Source organism: Protopterus annectens, chromosome 7.part0 (genome assembly GCF_019279795.1).
Source record: "Protopterus annectens isolate FY-2018-M chromosome 7.part0, PAN1.0, whole genome shotgun sequence".
Taxonomy (NCBI): Eukaryota; Metazoa; Chordata; order Ceratodontiformes; family Protopteridae; genus Protopterus; species Protopterus annectens.
This window is the reverse complement of record NC_056739.1, coordinates 796,430,553-796,449,568: the sequence shown is the minus strand read 5'-3', so window position 1 is coordinate 796,449,568 and position 19,016 is coordinate 796,430,553. Positions and strand designations below refer to the sequence as shown.

General features: G+C 42.7%; 1 protein-coding gene across 1 annotated transcript in view; it reads right to left on the bottom strand.

Moving 5' to 3' along the window:
* Window positions 1-19,016, bottom strand: part of DNAH2 (dynein axonemal heavy chain 2) — a 6,636,854-nt gene that overhangs the window by 679,829 nt on the left and 5,938,009 nt on the right. The gene's annotated exons all lie outside the window — the stretch shown is intronic.

The following is a 19,016-nucleotide window of genomic DNA, read 5'->3' as shown; positions in this document are numbered from 1 at the left end:
GAGTGGGTATCTCCCTGGCTGTCAACAGCTGGTTCACAAGGCACACCACATCAAGCTTGGAAAGGCTCCTGGTGGATCTAGAGAATACTCCCAATGGGGAGTCAGGTCGTTCTAGGAATGGATTGTATACTTGCCCTAGAAATGGCTCTGTTAATGTAAAGTATTGGGTCCGTGGTGTGGAATCTACCAGCACCGATGTCTCAAGTTTGGAGACCGGAAGACGTGACATCAAAATTGTTTTTATCGGGACCGTGAAAGGACTCTGTGCCGAAGCGGTACTCGGAGCCAACACAGAAGGCTCTGTAGCAAGCATAATCGTAGAGACAGGCATCGAAGGCGTGTACTGTGCTGAAGCAGCACTCGGTGTCGAAGTCGTAATAATCTTTGGAAAGTCAGTAGTAGGTGCCGGAGACAGTATCGGAGCCAAAGCTGCCGCCGATATAGAAACAGTCATAGTCAGAGTGGAAGAGGTCGGTGCCAATGAGGTGGACTTGTGCTCTGAAGATAATTTAGGTACTTTAGGCTTTTACACACAAGTTAGATAGAAAACTAACACAAAGAGTTCTGATTCTACTATATCTATGTCTAATATGTCTATAGATCCACTATATCTATATCTACATATATATCAAAAACACACAAGTTAGCTGAAAAGGGAAGAAGAAGAAATACCAATGATGGTATTTAAGAAATACTACAAGGGTAGGAAGAAGGCTGTACCACCAATGGTACTTAAAAATTACCAAACGGGTAGAAACAGAAGGATAAAAAGGTCTAAATATAGCTTCAAACTTAAAGAAATATCAAGATTAACAAAAAGAAATAAGAGATATACACAATATCCAGAAAATATATCAAAGTTTTCCACTTAGCTGAGAGCTTGGCTGAAACGCAGCTTTACGGCTACGTGGCAAACGAGATCTGAGGTAACTGGGAGAAGGGCACTATGGGTAGAAGCTTAGCTCGAGAGTTTTTTTGGCTGGCGCGAGCTTGGCATTAGGCTGACTCAGTTTCCGAGGACTTGGAACTGAACACATCAGTGATGAATGGAAAGAAGATTAACAACATCAGATGTATCGTTGCAAGTATAGAAAACTTCTGGAAGAACCTCATATGTTGATCAGGAATGAAAGCAGGAATGGTTAAGGAGAGGCAAATTCAAACCAAGAGATCAAAGGTTAATACTGGTGGCCCAAGACAGTGGACTACGTACACACTGCTATACAAAGTCCATTGAACATGTGGGAGAAATAGATAAATGTAGGTTTTGTAAAACCAAATTAGAAACAGTGACACACCTTGTTGCTGGCTGTGACATACTAATGGCAGAAGGACTGTATACCAAAAGGCATAATAATGTGGCAAGACTGTTGCACTAGGGATTGTGCAAACATTATGGTATTGAACAGTGCTCACACACCCCATTTTCAGAAATACCAAGATCATGTCACAAAAAATCCCAAGATTGTACTAAAAATCCCGAGTAACTGAAAATTCTGAAAAGATCATGATGATACATGAAATGTGTTTACACAAAACAATTATTCAGATAAATGCTTACTATAAAACTGACAAAGAAAACACGAGAGCACATCAATGTTCACAAGTTACAATAACGTCTCTATCAGACCCCTTGAGAGTATGTATTAATCTGATTCGCTGTCACTGTTGGATCCGAGAACATTAATTGTTTCCGATTGTTGCTGCTGTTTCTGATGTTCAGTGTATCGTGAATGGCATCTTCCCTGCATGACATCCTCGACAAGTGACTTGGGGGTTGCCCAGGAATGACATTCTTATCTTTGCTATGTAATTGCCTGCTTTGCCAAAATTCTATCAGCAACTGTACGACACTTTAGTGATCTGGACTGCTTCATTTTTATCAGATTAACTTGTGAAAAAATTCTCTTGACGCAAGCCGAGGAATGCAGCAAAGCTAACAGCATGCACATAAAGTAAAAATTATTCCAAATTTGCACTCATTGTTGCCATCCATTATATGACCAACTTTCTTCCAGAAGATAGGTGGATCACACTTAGCCAAATGGCCGAGAGAATCTTTGAAAAAAATGAAGTGTTCGCCACTGATCTTGAAGGGTATCCAGCATGTATTCTGGAAAGAGATTAGGAAAATGAGCTGACAGAGGTGTAATAGATGGCCTGACATAATTCTTATCAGTAGCAACTCAGATTCCCAGTAATTCAATTGGATCCAGCAGTTTCAGTTGGGCCAACACCAAACTTCCGGAGAATGGGAAGCATTTTCGAATCTGAGAGCAGAAAAGACAAAGCATCCTTTCGGAAAATTTTCTCTTTGTAATCCAAAGGTTGTTTCATCAACAGGGACTTGCATATGCCACCAAGTTCATCATTATCAATTGCCTTGTACAGTGATGTATCCAGTGGATCAATATCAGACAGTACATGTGAAGCCACAACATTATTGCGAACAAACATTGCCAACACACACAGATACTCATCGCAGATAGTAATAAACAATTTGTGTAATCTGAACTGTCGCAACTGAAATTCAACATTCATGGACTTTACTTTCTTAAGAATGTAGCCAAGGAATAAGTGCGCTTTGCCCCAGCATTTCGCATTGTCTGGTATATAAGACCTGCATGATCAACTTTGTCGGTATGCGCTTTAGACTGAAAGTAAAGTTCGAGGGCCTCCCACTGCTCAATAATCCATTCAATAACTTCGCTACGTGAGAGCCATCGAGTTTGACATAACTTTAACATTCACTGCTTTCTCACCAGCGACATCCTGGATCAAATCGAATGTGTCATTACGCTTGCCGCTACATGAAAAGTAAAAGCAAATGTCCTTCACAAATGCTTCCAGCCACGACGGCAGGCTTTGACTGGCATGATTTGCACAAAATGCCATTGAATGATAAATATAACCCATAACAAACACATGGGGAATGTCCACCTTCAAGAGAAAGTGGAAGCCATTGTTCTGCCCCATCATTGTAGCACAGTTGTCACAGCCAAAACCAATAATGTTAAGTGGAATATTATTAGAAATCATTAGATGCTTGAATGAGTTGTACAAGCCAGCAGCCGTACCACAGTCAACCTCAAACAGAACAAAAAGTGAATCAACAACTGTTCAGAGTCTTGCATCAAAAAATCGTACCTTGACCGCAAGAATCTGCGTAACTGAAATGTCAGCGTCCTCATCGATAAGGTCAGAAAATTTCTGAGACTTGGCATATCTAATACACAATGGCACTGTGTGTATGCCAAGCCATCCTGTAACACATAGGAAGCCTTTGCTTGATTCAAAGTGAATTTCCGATCAAATTTAACCACCAGGAAATGCAGTCTTTACACATTTAACCAGGTGATCCATGTGACAAAAGGAACGTTATGTTCTGCCACAAATGCAGTTAAAGCTCTTTCAGCTTTAGCAACCATACAGTCAATAGCAGGAATGGTCAGTTTATGAAAAAACTTATTAATACTTATTGTGCTCTGTTTTGCTTGGTTGTTTTTAACATGTTTGGTAGATTCTGCATGTTTCAGTACTGCAGACTTGTTAATGCCAGTCAGTGTTGTAGAACAAACTGTACATTTTGCTGCATATTTATCTCCTAGCTCTGGTTTAAGCCAAAGTTTAAATTCATTGCTTTTTATCTATTCATCCTTGAATGGTTGTCTATACCAAACCTTTGCTTTCTTACCAGGCAGTGTGCAAGATTCCTCTTCAGACAATGCCATGATGACAAAAATCAGAATTGACTGTTTACACTACTAGTGTACAACAATTAATGTCAAGTGTAAGAAATGCTGGTGGAGTAAACCAGATTAACATAGGCTTTCTGGCTTGGTCCTGTGATGAATACGGTATATACACATGCTAACTACAGTGACTAACTAGGTTCAATGTACAAACTCACTCGCTGATCTACAGATAGAATAACCGGATTTACATTAACATGAATTTTCTGATGGATATGAAGTTTGAAACTCAAATGTTTATTTTCTGACTTGATCCTCAATTATTTGTCAAAAAAACACAATTTTGAGAAACAGACAAAAAATATGAGGGAAATATGGACATTCTGCGAAAACCTGGACAGGAGCAAACACTCCCTGTAACATACATTGCATTAGTTAGCTCTGACGAATCTCTGTTGTCAACAAATATTTAGCATCTTACCTGAATGACCCCCCCCCCCCCTTAAGATCACTAAGTTCTTGGGCCAAACTGCAAACCAGCGAAACTTCCTAATAATAAACAAACACCAAAGTGGAAGCCACTTGGCCTTGGACTATAATGCCACAGTGAGCGGTAGAGTTTTAAAATCCAGGTGCCAGGTCAATAAAGTTACAGCGTTGACATCAGAGCATGAATATAGTGCTACAGAATACAGATACATAAAAACAAAATATTTATAAGTTACTTAAAAGTGATTATTTGTAAGGAACCAGTCGACTGCAGCACAAATCCTTCAGTTCTTATTCGACCCTGTGAATGCCGCACAAAACTGTTAGGTTTTGTATGAAAAGGCACGTAAGTATCACTTTTCTTTGAATTGACAGTTGTGTTCCAGAAAACCAGCAAAGAACCTGTCACTCTGTTGGAGAGGATACGTTACCCAGTCAGAGCAAGGAGGCGGGATAACCACACACATCTTTAATAAATCTATTGAGCCGTGACCGTGAGTGTAATTTAGTAGGTTTTATACATATTTATGACTGTAGTTCACAGTCTGTAGTTCTTAAACATTCCATTGCATAAAAATATTAATTACCTGTCTGTCAGTATCAGCAAGTAAAAATCCCAAGATTGCTTGGCAAAATACCCAAATTCCAAGTTGACCCCCAAAATCACAATATCTTGGGTAAAATCCAAAGGAGTGGGACTGGTATTGAAGTGGCTGAAAAACACTGGAAACATGAGCCACAAAGCATCATAGAAAATGATGAAGTATGCATCACATGGGCTCACCCATTACCAACAGTTCAAAAGATAGATGCTAGAAAACCAGATAGAGTGGTCCATGAAAAGAAGACAAAAGTACCATTGATCATTGAAATCACCACACCCAGTGGCTACAGTGTCTTGCATACAGAGACACAAAGTCATAAAATATCAAGATTGGCAGGCAGAAACGAAAGCAATGTGGAAGAAAGAAAGATACCCAGACAGTTCCAATAGTAGTAGGAGCAATGGGTCTTATAAAAAAGAATATACAATCGTATTTAGATATGTTACCAATACATGTAACCCCATACGAACTACATGAGGCGTCATTACTGGGGACATTGTGGGTGCTGCGAAGAGCACTTCTGGCTAACCTCAATGATTGAAACAATACTAATTTCATGAACTTTAATCGTACCTTGACTTAGGAATAGGGTCCATTCTCGTCATGGTATTAGAAACCCAAAAGACTTGGAAAAATTAAAAAAACTGAGAGGAATCAGTTAAGGTAGTTTGGGCACTTTGGGAGGATGTGATCTACAGCGGATTTATCACATGTTCGCACTGAGAGGAGGCCACTGGCACACTTATGACACTCTGGAGGGATTATATATCTCACCTTGTCTGGCAACACCTTGGGATCCCACAGGATGAACCGGAAACTGTTAAACAAAATAGGAATGTCTGGTCTACCCTCTTCACGTTGCTACCACCATAACCTTTACCAGAACAAGTAGTATAAAGAATAATTACAACAGTGATGGCAACTGTAAAACTGCCCATTATAACTTGTAAACAACCATCTTAAACCTGTCTTGAAAAGCTGTCAAAGGCCTGTGTGCTGCTTTCAGTTCTTTTAAAATGATGAAAAGATATTTCTCCTGTTCAGAAAATTTCATGGAACCAATCTGCAGTGCTTGCATGACTAAAGAATTTGTTCTTTATGTGTTTTGAAATGTGAATTAATATTTTCACTGGCTCCTTAGCCTGATTGCATAGATATTTGAGATGCCTCAGGAAGATCAAGTTATGTACCTCTAAGATCGCAGAAACTGTCTTACTATGATCATCTGTTCTAGAGCAGAAATCATGGTATTACTTGTTTGTTTTGTGTAGGGAAAATCTTTATGAAATCTGAATCTCTGAAAGCCTTTATGAAAGTTTCTGGTATGATTAGTGCCAAAGGACTCTTATTCTCACGGATTGAAAGAGCAAGAATATTTGTTCCATTTGATGAATAAACACTTCTCTTGCCTTTGCCAATATTAAACACCTTTGCAGAGAAAGGGCAATAGTGATGTTTTACTTTCTTAGGAGCAGTCGTTTGGTATGTACCTCACAAGACATCTGCAACAGCTGGAAAGGCCACAGAAATACCTAACTAAAAGAATCACAGACCTAAAGCAGACTCCCTATGCTGACTGTCTAAAAAAGCTCCAGGTATACTCTGTGGCATATCGTCTACTCAGAGGTGATCTCTGCTTAACATACAAGGCCATGTCAAACCCTGAGCTGTTGGACATGCTCCACTTAAAGAAATCCCAATCCCTCAGAGCCACACACTCCAGGGATCTAAACCTTGTCATCACAATGAACAAAACATGCTGGAGGGATAGGTTTCTGACCCAGAGAGTCCCCATACTCTGGAACAGACTGCCCATACATGTCAAGCAAGGTGCCTCCTTGGCCCAGTTCAAAAGGAACCTTGATGATTGAATGGGAGCTAGGAAATTCACCCCGGGGATCACATCAGTCGCCCTGCTAGACAGGGGTCCAGGGAAGTAAATATTGTGGAAAGAAATATCCAGGGAATTGTTATGGCTAGGCTTGTATAGTTCCCTAGGGCTGATAGCCTAGTATCAACCTATGAACCTACAAAAGCACTAGAGCTGAACACTCTGGGGACTGCACAGAATCCAAACAGCATCACTGGAAAATGGAAATGGTGCTCTGCTATTTGTAAACTTAGAAGATATATGAACTGATATTTAGAACAAGTATCTTTCTGGCTGCCAAAGATTTTTAAAATGGATTCTGACCTTCTCTTAGACCTCTCCTTTAAGCCTACATTGCTATTGAGTTATTATACTTTTTGCTTCACTATAAACGCATACTGGTAAGCACTCAACTCTTAATAAATAAATAACTTTAAACATTTTACTGTGAGATCATCTCATTAGATATGAAGATATATATCTTCCATTTCCAGGGTTGCCATACATAAATTGCAATCTTGAAAGATTCTGTATTTTTACACAAACTATTTCAGATTTGAAAAATCTAGAATTTGCCTTTATTTGACAAAAGAAAAATTCTGTTAAAATTTTTTTGACCTCCTTGGTAGCTGTAAAGCCTATTGTATATATCTGTGAACAAGCCGCACTTAATGGTGTTTGAAGGAATTCTGTTGCGTAACTTAACCTTGCTCAGTTGTCTCCAAAACCTATATTACAGTAATAATTTGCTTCAAAGCAGGAAGATAGTTCTGAAAGTTGCTTCCTGGGGCAATGAAGCAATCTGCATCAAAGCAGGAATATAACTTTTAAATCTGCTTCCTGAGGTGCTGGGACAGGGGAAGGATAAGCACAGGGTGACAACCATTTGAATATCAGTGAATAAGAAGTTATGTACCTACCATAACATTCCATGTTAGTTGTCTTCTCTCGCCTTCTTTCTTGCTTGATGGGTTCGGAGCCGATCCTCGGCTCCGACTCGGCACTTGCTAAGCTCGAGAGTCACTTTTATCAGCTCGAGGCAGCCCCATATCCCATGATGCAAGGCGGTAAGTACCCAGATCTCGTTTGATGACAAAGGGCAATAGCACCAAGCATAAATACTTCCCAAAGGAAGAAAGAAAGAAAGAAAGCCTACAGGAAGGACCAGTTCTGAATGGTCTTCAGCATAACAATCTCTTGTAGAAAGGTCTGTCCAGGCCTGGGGGAAGGAGGGAGGGTCGCAAGAAAGAAGGCGAGAAGACAACTAACATGGAACGTTATGGTAGGTACATAACTTCTTAATGTTAAGTTGTCAATCTCGCCTTCATTCTTGCTTGATGGGACCGCATCCCTAGCACCTCTATCCTGGGTGGCTCAATGGAACAGACTCTTGAGGACTGTAGAGCCAAAACTGGCTCTGTCCCTGGAGGCCAAGTCCAATTTGTAATGGGAAACAAAAGTATGAGGAGTGGCCCAAGTGGCCGCTGCACAAATAGTGTCTAAAGGAAGTCTAGCTTGAAAGGCTCTAGAAGTAGCTAAGCTCCTAGTTGAATGTGCTTTAGGTTTTGAGCACAGCTGTTTTCCCCTGAGCAGATAAATTTCAGAGATGACAGAAGACAGCCATCTAGATAAGGTCACTTTAGAAACAGGAAGGCCTTTCCTGTTATCTGCATAGGAAACAAAGAGTTGATCGGATTTCCTGAATTGTTTAGTTCTGTCCAAATAATATCTGAGTTGGCGGTGGACATCAAGATAATGTAATTTTTGTTCGATCTGTTTGAATAGTTTGGAAAAAATACAGGAGTTCAATGGATTGATTCAAATTAGTTTTGAGGCGACCTTAGGCAAAAAGGTCGGATTAGTTCTCAATGATACTCTGTCCTTGTGAAAGACCAAGTAGGGGGTCGAACCGAAAGAGCTTGAAGTTCAGACACCCTCCTGGCGATGTAATAGCTACTAGGAATAAAGTTTTCCAAGAAAGAAATTTTAGAGAGCAGGAAACAGCTGGCTCGAAGCGGGGAAGAATCAAGGATGTCAGCACTAAATTTAGATCCCATTGAGGAGGAGGATTCCTGATTGGAGGCTTTAGCAGGAAAATTCCTTTCAAGAAGGCTTTACAAAGCCTATGGGACATGATATTGTGATCTGCGATCCCGACATGAAAGTTCGAGATAGCAGCCAATTGAACTCTGACTGTGGAAGAAGAGGAGCCTGCATGAAAAATCTCTGCTAAGAAGTCCAGGACTGCCTGAACAGGGGCAGTGAAAGGATCAATATTCTTGGCATTAGCCCAATAAGAGAAACGTTTCCATTTGCTTGCATAAATCCTCCTGGTAGAGGATTTTAAAGAAGCTACTATGATGTCTCTAACAGGGTTAGAGATCAAAGGAAGCCTGGCTAAGGAAGGAAGTGGAGCAACCATGCTGTGAGGTTGAGAGAAGGGATAGACCGGTGCAGCTGACCGGATTGGTGAATCAGAAGATCTGGCACTGGGTCCAGATGCCACGGCTGCACCAAAAGGTGACGATGGAGGAACGGGAACCAAACTTGTCGAGGCCAGTAAGGAGCAATGAGAATCAATTTGGCTCTCAAACGGTTGCTTTCTGGATAACTTGAGGGATCAGAGGAAATGGAGGAAAGGCATAAAGAAGTCCCTGGGGCCAATCCTGGGTCAGAGCGTCTCTGGGGATGGCCTGGAAGAGGAAGAGAGAGAAGAAGTCTGGGCATTTGCTGTTTTGGGGAGTAGCAAAAGATCGCAACATGGACGACCCCATTCCAGAAAAATCTCTTCCGCTATAGATTGCTTGAGAGACCACTCGTGAGGCATGAGAATAGCTCTGCTCAATCTGTCCGCTACAATGTTGGTTTTCCCAGGGATATGCGTTGCTACCAGAAACCGATGAGAGGAGATTGCCCATTGCCATAGTCTGAGCTTCTCGACACAAGGGGTAGGACTTGGTTCCGCCCTGTTTGTTGATATACCAAACTACAGACATGTTGTCTGTGTGGACTGCAATTGTCCCTACGGGAAGAAAGTCGTTGAGGGCTTGCAACGTTAAAAGCACTGCTCTCATCTCCAGGACATTTATGTGCAGGTGGTACTCGAACGGCTGCCACGTCCCATGAACCATCCTGCCCTGATAATGACCCCCACCCGATCAGGGAGGCATCCGTGGTGACAGTGGCTACCGGGATGGGGTACAAAGTGTCTGCCTTGGTGAACCTGGGGAGATGTGATCCACCAAGCAAGATGATCTTTGCAAGTCTGTGTCACCAGAATCTGGTGACGCATTGGAAGTTGTTGGTACGACCACTGTGTGAACAGCATCCACTGAAGAAGGCGCATGTAGAAGCGAGCCAGGGGAAGAAGAGTAATGGCCGCAGCCATGAGGCCTAATACCTTTAGAACCATTCTGGCCTGTACTTTCTTGTTGGCTAGAATGATCCTGACATGACTTTGAATGTCTGAAACTCTTTGATCTGTAAGGGTAGCTGACATCCGAACAGTGTTTAAGTTTGCGCCTATGAAAGTAATAGACTGGCAGGGCGATAAGGATGACTTTTCAAGTTGATCGAGATGCCCAAAAGAGTACAAAGCTTTATTGTGTAATCCCTGGCTTGAATAAGCTGATGCCTGGTGGTGGCTGAAAGGAGCCAGTCGTCGAGATACGGAAACACCTGGAATCCTTGACGTCTCAGGTGAGCCGTGACCACTGCCATGCATTTGGTGAACACTCTGGGGCTGTAGTGAGACCAAAGGGCAGGGCTCTGAACTGGAAATGACTGGACCCCAGCCGAAGCGGAGAAATCTCCTGGAGCGTCTGTGAATTTTGATGTGATAGTACGCATCCTGAAGATCTATTGAGCACATCCAGTTGTCCTTCTGTAAGAAGGGCAGAATTGACTGAAGAGTGACCATTCGGAATCTTGTCTTCTTCACAGACTTGTTGAGTCTGCTGAGATCCAATATTGGTCTCCAGTCTCCCGTCTTTTTGGGGACCAAAAAGAACCTTGAGTAGATTCCGGGCTCTGAATGGTCTTTTGTAACTGGCTGAATGGCTCTTTTTTGCAGTAGTTTTGAGACTTCTAACTCTGCAATTTCCCTTAGACCGGGTGGTACATCTGGAAGGGAATTTGAGGGGTAGAAAGGACTTTCCTCGAAAGGAATTATGTAACCCTTGGATATGATCGACTGTACCCATCTGTCTTGAGTGAGGGAGTGCCAGGCTTCTGGGTACAGTGATAATCTTCCCCCGACTGTCTCCAAGGAGGGACAGCCGGGCAACATCTCAGGGATGCTGAAAGGGCTTATCAGAGAGAGGCTCTCTGTTTCCCTGGTTTTTTGGACCCCCTCTGCCTCTAGAGCGGCGTCTGTTGTTGTTACCCCCTCTGCCTCTAGGGGTAAACTGACCACGTGAATCCGGCGTGACTCCTTGGGATTTACGGAACCACATTTTGCCACCTTTCTGTCCTTTGGGGTAAGGTCTAGAAGGGGTGGAAAAACGGACTCCTACGGCAGAAAGAGTCTTGCCGTCCTGCTCACACCTGGTCAAAGTTTCCTTCACTTGAGGGCCAAACAAAGCTGACCCATCAAAGGAAGAATTTGTGAAGGACGCCTTAAAGGGATCTGCAAAGTCACATAGCCGCATCCAGGCTTGGCGTCTAAGAGCCACACCTGTAACTGCGGCCCTACTCCATCAGCAGCATATGAGGGTAGCCCCATGGAGGAGTTTGCAATGGAATTAAGGGTTCCTAGCTGCAAGCAATTTTTCCTGAGCCCCTGCAGCTGTAGGATCCTGTACAACATCACCTAGCTCCTTAAGGATATCCCTTTGGAGTCTGGTGAAGTGACATAGGTAATTCAGCGACGCATAGCAAAGGTCGCTGAGGAAAACATCCGCCACCGCACCTATCCATGGTCCTAGAGTCCTTATTAGGAGGATGGACGGGCACGGAAGGATCTGCAAGTTCCTTCTTGGTGGCAGCAGCCACCACCATGGCATCAGCGGGACACCCTTAGTGAGGAATTGCTTATCACACGGGCAGTAATAAATTTTGAAGGCCTCCTAGGGACTGGCTCTACAGAGTCAGGAGCAGCCCACGCCTTCGGGCAATAACCTGCATAAGGGGTCGAAAGGCGGAGACACCCAGGAGGTGGAGGGCCGAGATCCAAACGCCTCTAGGTATACTGACTCATCCTCAGAGGGATTATTGGTGGGCCAGTTTCCCCTCTGTCTAAGGAGTTCTAGGATGTCTGAGAAGGAGACATCCTCAGAGGGGGATCTTGGGGATCCCTCTGACTCATCTAAGTCAGTATCTGAAGTGATAGACTCGGGGGAGTCTACATGTTTCCTCTTACAGGTCCTCTTCCTAGGAGGATCTCCCAAAACATCAGGAGAATCCTCGGAAGAGGGGGATATTCCCAATGGGGAAACCTGAGGCGGAGGATCTCTGGGTCCTGTAGCAAGAGAAGTGGCAGAGATGTCAACAGGCACTATAGAGGGAGGAGCTAAGGGAACAGACTGCTGGCTGATACCCGTGGCCAGCACACTCTTCATCACCTCGAATGCTCCCCTCCCAGGAAGGTCCGAGAGAACCCGTTCCGAAGAGCTAGGAACTCCAGGGACCACCGAAAGGGAAGTCTCTGAGGCAGATGTCGGAGCAGAGCTCACCAAGGCCGAGGCTCCAAGGGGAAGAGCAGGCTCGGACAAGGGTCCGATGCCACTCACCCCCTCGGAGGAGACCATGGAAGCCCGCCACCGAATCCCTCTAAGGAAGGTCTCAAGAGGAGATAAGAGTAGAGGCTGAAGGAACAGAAGGGGGTATCTGTCCCTCAGCCATAGCAGTAACCATTCCCGAAGACTCCAACTCCAAGCTCTGGGGTAGAGTTGAAGGAGGAACTGCAATGGGGTGTGGACCAATAGCCGTCTGTTGAGACGGACTATGTAACATTTGGGCCAGTGCCTGTGACTTAAGTAATCTACTGACCACTCTCTCTAAATCATGGTCAGAAAGCCTGGATGACCTTGAAGATCGGCTCCGATGGCTCCGTTCCGAGAGGAGAGGTGAAGCCGGAGCCAAAAGTATCGGCTCCAAGGAAGGAGACCTAGACCTCTTCCTCGAAGGAGCCATCGGAACCGATGAAACTATTGAACCTGTCGGAGCCGACAACTTAACAGAGCCGACAGGAAGCTTCGATGCATCGGCTCCAGCCGGAGCCGATACAGCCACAAAAGTAACAGTGTCGGAGCCGACACCGATGCCTGAGCCACATGGTGGTCGGAACCGATCGGAGCCGACACCGAAGTGGTCGAACCAGAATTGGCACCGATAGCCATCGGTGCCGAAGGTTTAGTCAACCCAGAATCGGCTCCAGCCGGAGCCGATCTCGACTCTGAATGAGTCGGAGCCGAGGCAGCAGGCTTGGACACAGAAGCCTGGGCCTTGGAAGACTTAGAAGTCTTGGATGGAGCCGACTTAGCCGGAGAGCCCTCCGGCTTAAGAAGGCCCCTCAAAATCAGCTTATTTCTTCTTTCCTGCAGGACTCTCTGGCTGAAAGAATGACATATAGCACAGGAGTCCTGCAGGTGAAGAGGCCCCAGACAGTACAGGCAAGAAGTGTGACCGTCTGTCAGAGACATTTTCTGACAGCACGAGTCACACTTCTTAAAGCCTGAGACCCTTTCTTTAGACATGGTGTAAACACACACAGACACACACACCAGTCAAAGAAATTAAATTAAATATACCAAAAGGTATAACTAGTAAACACACACACACCCTAACAGGGGGGGGGGATGGGATGGGTGAAAGTCTGACTAAAAAAGTAAGAAGAGACAGAGAATTTTCTGTCAGAAAAAGTTTAAAACTGATATAAAACTAACAATTAAGGGTTTTTTTGTTAAAAGGGGCTAAAATAGCAAAGTAGCAAATCACTTACCAGGAGCTGGTAAAAGGAGGACCTCATCAGCGAAGCGGCAAACGAGATCTGGGTACTTACCGCCTTGCATCATGGGATATGGGGCTGCCTCGAGCTGGTAAAAGTGACTCTCGAGCTTAGCAAGTGCCGAGTCGGAGCCGAGGATCGGCTCCGAACCCATCAAGTAAGAATGAAGGCGAGATTGACAACTTAACATTGAATCTTACTTTCCTTGAGGAAAAATGAACTACTGTTGACTGTCTTCCTTGAAGTACTTTTGTTGGAGAAGGGAACCATTTTCTATAAAATGGCATCTTATTTGAAATATAAGCTTCTGGTACTGAGGAGTACGGGGTTTATATCTGTCTTCATAAATAAATGGTTTTGTCTTTCTTTTCAATGTATCGTGTACTACTTGACAAAACAAAAACTCCTGAGTCACAGAATTCAGCTGTCTCCAGCTAACATCCTCATTATAAAATTAATTTCAAAGCATTGCAAATTTTCTGAAAACAACTCCTGGCTTAGAAAACTAGAATTCAAAGCAGAAAGGGATTCTGATGAAATGGGGGAAGCACTAGAAACAAGGAGAGACTGGGATTTTGGATGAAGATACTTGAGGAGAATAGCAATAACCATACAGAATATCACATTCATAAAGTAGCAGAAAGTATTCTAAGAACCAAGTCAACACTGGAATGGAGAAAAGAGATTCTGCCAGTAGGGATGATTGCAATCAGGGGTACAGAGATTAAGCAAGAAGGTGCTGAAATTCATTGGAGAAAACTGGTAAAAGAACTGAGGTGTTGGGATCAAATTAAGGTAATAGAATGTAAAGAGGCCAATAATTCATTTGGACAGCAGCCTAGAGACTGATATCTTTATCAAGGATTGCTATTGGTGAACAGGCAAAGAGAAAGGAATATGGGGATCACTAAGTGAAAGACCAGCACTGTTAGAGTTTTTGGTAGAATCTAGAACAGAAGCTCCTGTTTAAAAGGGATAATTAGTAAGGCATATAAAATATTGCATGATAACTATAGAGATCAATCCAACGAGGTTAAAAAGGATTGAGAAAGGAGACTGGATTAGTAATTCACAAAGAAACAATGGAAGGATATATGTATGGCTATCAGATATGCAACAAAGTCTAAAAGACTTGAGATTATTGCTTGGAAGTGTTTCCGTGGTTATTTTCATACCCCAAGCAGACTCCAAATAATTTTTCCTTAAGTAGATGGCATATGTTGGAGATGTAACAGGGAAGAAACATGTACCTGGGAGCATATGTTCTCAGACTGTAATGAGTTGGCAGACTTTAAAGGAAGCACTGATGAATGAAGACTTGAAGGGCTCCTCGATGTCACATAAGCGCATCTAGGCATGCCTCCTGATGGCTATGCCTAAACTTGCCACCCATGAGGAACCTTCCTCTGCATAAGATTAACCTCATGGACAAAGTGGAAATGGACTGAAGGGTGGCCAGCTGCAAACATGGCTGTTTATGTTATACACAGGCCTATGAAGAGACTTAGAGAGTTCTTTAATCAAGTCTCAATGCAATCTGGTGAAATGTGCCAAATAATTAAATGACCGTAAAGCAAAGGTCACTGTCGCATAAATGCACTTTCCAAAACTGTCCATTGCCCTGGACTCTCTGTTAAGAGAATGGACAAAAGAGATCTGTTCTGCTAGCTCTTTCTTAGTGACCAACAACACATCCATGTCATCCACAGGAACTCCCTTACTCCAATAAGGTCTGTCTTTGGGTGAAGCAAAAAATATATCAGGGTGACGAGGGATAGGTTCTATGGGATCTGGTTCCTTCCATGCACAGTGAGACACAAGATCTATAAAGTCATCTGCTAGGGGAGTAACCCAAGATGTAGATGGACCATACCTGAAGGCTTGTAGGAACACTGACTCCTCCTGGGAAGGGGGATCAGAAGACCATCCACCTTTCTGGCCAAGGATCTCAAGAATATCTCCAAAGGAGACCTCTTGTGGTAGAGACCATGGGGAGCCTTCCCCTTCATCGAAGTCAGTGCTTTCAGTTAATTATTTTTGAGGGGAATCTATGCCTCCTTTTGCATGATCTCTTTCAGAGGACCTCTTCAATGGGATGATCTGGAGAAGTATCGAAAACTGGGGAATTTCCTGCAGAGGAACTGCCTGGAATCTTGACTGGTCCGGCTGTCCCTTCAGACTAGGATGATGAGGTGCAGCACTCAGACCTGTAGGTGGTACGATTTGAAGAGATACGAGTAGACTGGACTCTCCAGTGAGAGAAAGCCCTCTTCACCACCTCAAAGACAGAAGGAGAAGCCATTGCTAGCCTCATCAGATCTGAAGCTCTAGGCACTGCCGATCCTTGACCCTGCCCAGGCTCCTGCCTTGAGGGAGGAGTTGAAGCTGAGCTATTCAGTAATGAAGAACCAAGGGGAAATAACAGCTCTCAAAATCTCAGAGTCAAAACCATCTCCCCAGATCCAGCACTGCAGCTTCAACTCTGAGACTCGTCCTGCCAACCAAGGATCAGCACCAAATGAGTTAAGGACACAACTGGAGTCGAAGACCTAACTTTTTTCAGATCTGACACATCGACTCTAAAATCGCTGGACAGATCTGAGAAGGAGATACAATTGGATGACATAAAGGTTGGAGGTTCACGTATCTGATTGGAGCCAGAGCTGGTAATACCCCATTGAATCTGAGGCCTGAGGAACTTTCTCATCATCCTATCCACATCTGCCTCAGAAAGACTCCTGCAGGACCTGATACAGGATGACATGGAAGGGGGATGTGACATTCTCTTCAGAGTCTCTTGGAAGAAGGGTGATTGGAGCCATGGGGAAATAGGCTCTGGTGAAAAAATTGGGGCTCTGAGAATGAGGAGATTTGAGGGTCCCTAATGCTAGATTCAAATATGTCAGATCTGGTCTTTTAGGTAATTTAGCTGGTGGTTCTAAGGCTGGAGCAAGTTTCAGAGAGTGGGCAGGAGAGTGTTTACTATGATCCCCGGACTCTGAGGAGGATTTTTGTTTCTTAGTGGGGGTGTGAGCCCCTGAGACAGAAGCAACAGAAGTAGAAGTAGACACAGGCAGCAACTCTTAACACCAATTTGTTGTGATAATCACCTAAGGCCCGAGAATTGAAACCCACACAAATCTAACAGGAGGTTTCAAGGTGGGCCACTGCTAAACATTATACGCAATCCTTGTGGGCATCAAAATTGGGTATTTTATGCCCACAGGAAGTGCACTTTTTAAAACCTGTTGGCTTTTCAGCCATATCCAGAAGGTAAAGAAAGAAAGAAAGAAAGATATTTTTTTTTTGAAAAAAAGAGTAATAGAAAGAAAAATATGCCAGCAATGGTATATAAGAAATACCCTTTGTACAGTTAGGAAAATATTTTTCTGGAAGAAAGAAAAAGAAGAAAGGTTTACCAACTATGGTAATGACAGTACTTGTAGAAAAACGAATGGGTTGGAAAAAAGAACTTGAAATCCTAACACAGAGAAACCCTATAAAAGGAAAAGGGAGGCAGGGTGAAATCTAGGATAGAAATATATAGGAAATATAAACACTTTCTATTTTAACTCAAAAAATTAGAAACACTCCAAAAGCTCAAGAGAGCACAGCTCCATGTCTGAAGCATAGAAGCAGCAAGAGACCTGAGGTATTACAAGGCTGTGGGCATTGTGGGTAAAGGGAGGATCATGACAGTTGGATCCAAGAGTTTAAATAAATGTGGTCGATCCAGATCCAAGGTCAGCTCCGACAGTCATACATTGAGGAATGAATGAAACTGACAACATCATTTTAATTTTTTTAAGCTGTGATACAGTAGCAGACATAGTAAAGCCTTGCTGAGTTTAATTCTGGTGGCTGTCAAAAAAGCAATTACTAGAAAATGGAAATCCAAGTTTAGACCAACTGTGCTAGAATTAGTGAATATAGTAACAGAGATAAAAGAACTGGAAGTGAGATCTTTAGAAAAGTGAAGAGGCAAATTATAAAGAAAAATTTGTAACTGTGGGAACAATGCAGGCTGAATAATGTATTGAAGGAGGAATGAGGTTTAAGAGAAGGCAGGAAATGAACAATTTATTTAACGTTGGTTTGAATATATGTGATATTAATTTTTAGAAATGTGAACTTGTTAATATGGTTTGATTACTTTTATATAAATGTAAATTTGCTTATGTCAAAAGCAATAATACAGGAAAGATGTTAAAAAAAAAAAAGAAAAAGAAAAATAATAAAATACCTTCTTCTAGACCCAAAGGCTTAAGAAAGGAGGGAGGGAATAGGTAGGATATGAAACTACCAATGCAGATCATTCATTATGGTAAGTACATAACTTTCATATGTGATGCTGTCAGTTTCACAAATCTTACCTATAGGACAGGGTCCCAGGTTAAATGCTCATGGGTGGAACTCTGGAGAGGAGAGTCATGAAAAGGGAGGACTCCTGGACAAAACACTGTCATAAGATGAAACATAAGAAGAGGGTAATCTGAGGTACAGACGATGCTCACATTGTGACTACAGCCACAAGATCACAAAGCCACAGGCATATATTGACACATGGCAATAAAAAGGCTCTTTTTATTTATTTATTTTTATTTTATTTTCCATTTATTAACCAGGATTGTCAGACTATGCATAAGAATCCCTTTTCAGTGGAGCCTTGGGGAGAAAAACTCTGCACGATAAATAACAATAATATATTATACGAGCTTACAAGAGTGTACAGACTATATACATGAAAAAAAGATAACATACAATTCTTTACATGTTAAATTCAAATCTTTATACATGTGCAAAAAAAGCAAAAATATGCATTTACAATGTAGCATATGAGCTGAGTTTATGCATAGTTCTGCCATAAATTTAGAAAGTGACTGCAAAGCTTCAGCAGCAGTTCTGTAGTTATGAGAGACTGAAGTTGAGTAATGCTTAGTACCAAGTAATTTACTGAACAAGTAATTCAAGTTACAGCCTTTCAAAAAGAACATAAAAAATTGTGAGGATGTGTTAGATGGCTACAGGCAAGAATAGTATAATAGAGACGGGCACTGCTAGGAATTAAATGTCATGGCTATAGCACCTGACAACTATCAGGAGGCAGAAGCCAGGCCATGGGTCAAAAGGAAATAGTTTTCCAAAGGGCAAAATGTTCTGAGGGCTAGGAGGAGGAAATCTCACCTGGATCAACTAAGGAAATAAAAAGGATGTACTTGGTAGAAAGACATTCACTAAAGCTAGGTACTGCATCAGAAAGGACTAAACAGTGACTGTTAGCCAGTCCATACAAGAAGGCTATGAATGCATATCCGAGATAAGGACAAATGCTACAGCCAGGTACAGCCTCAAGCTAGTTAGAAGAGACAAACTAGATCACAGGGGAACAGAATTAGTCTTCACATAAAAACAGT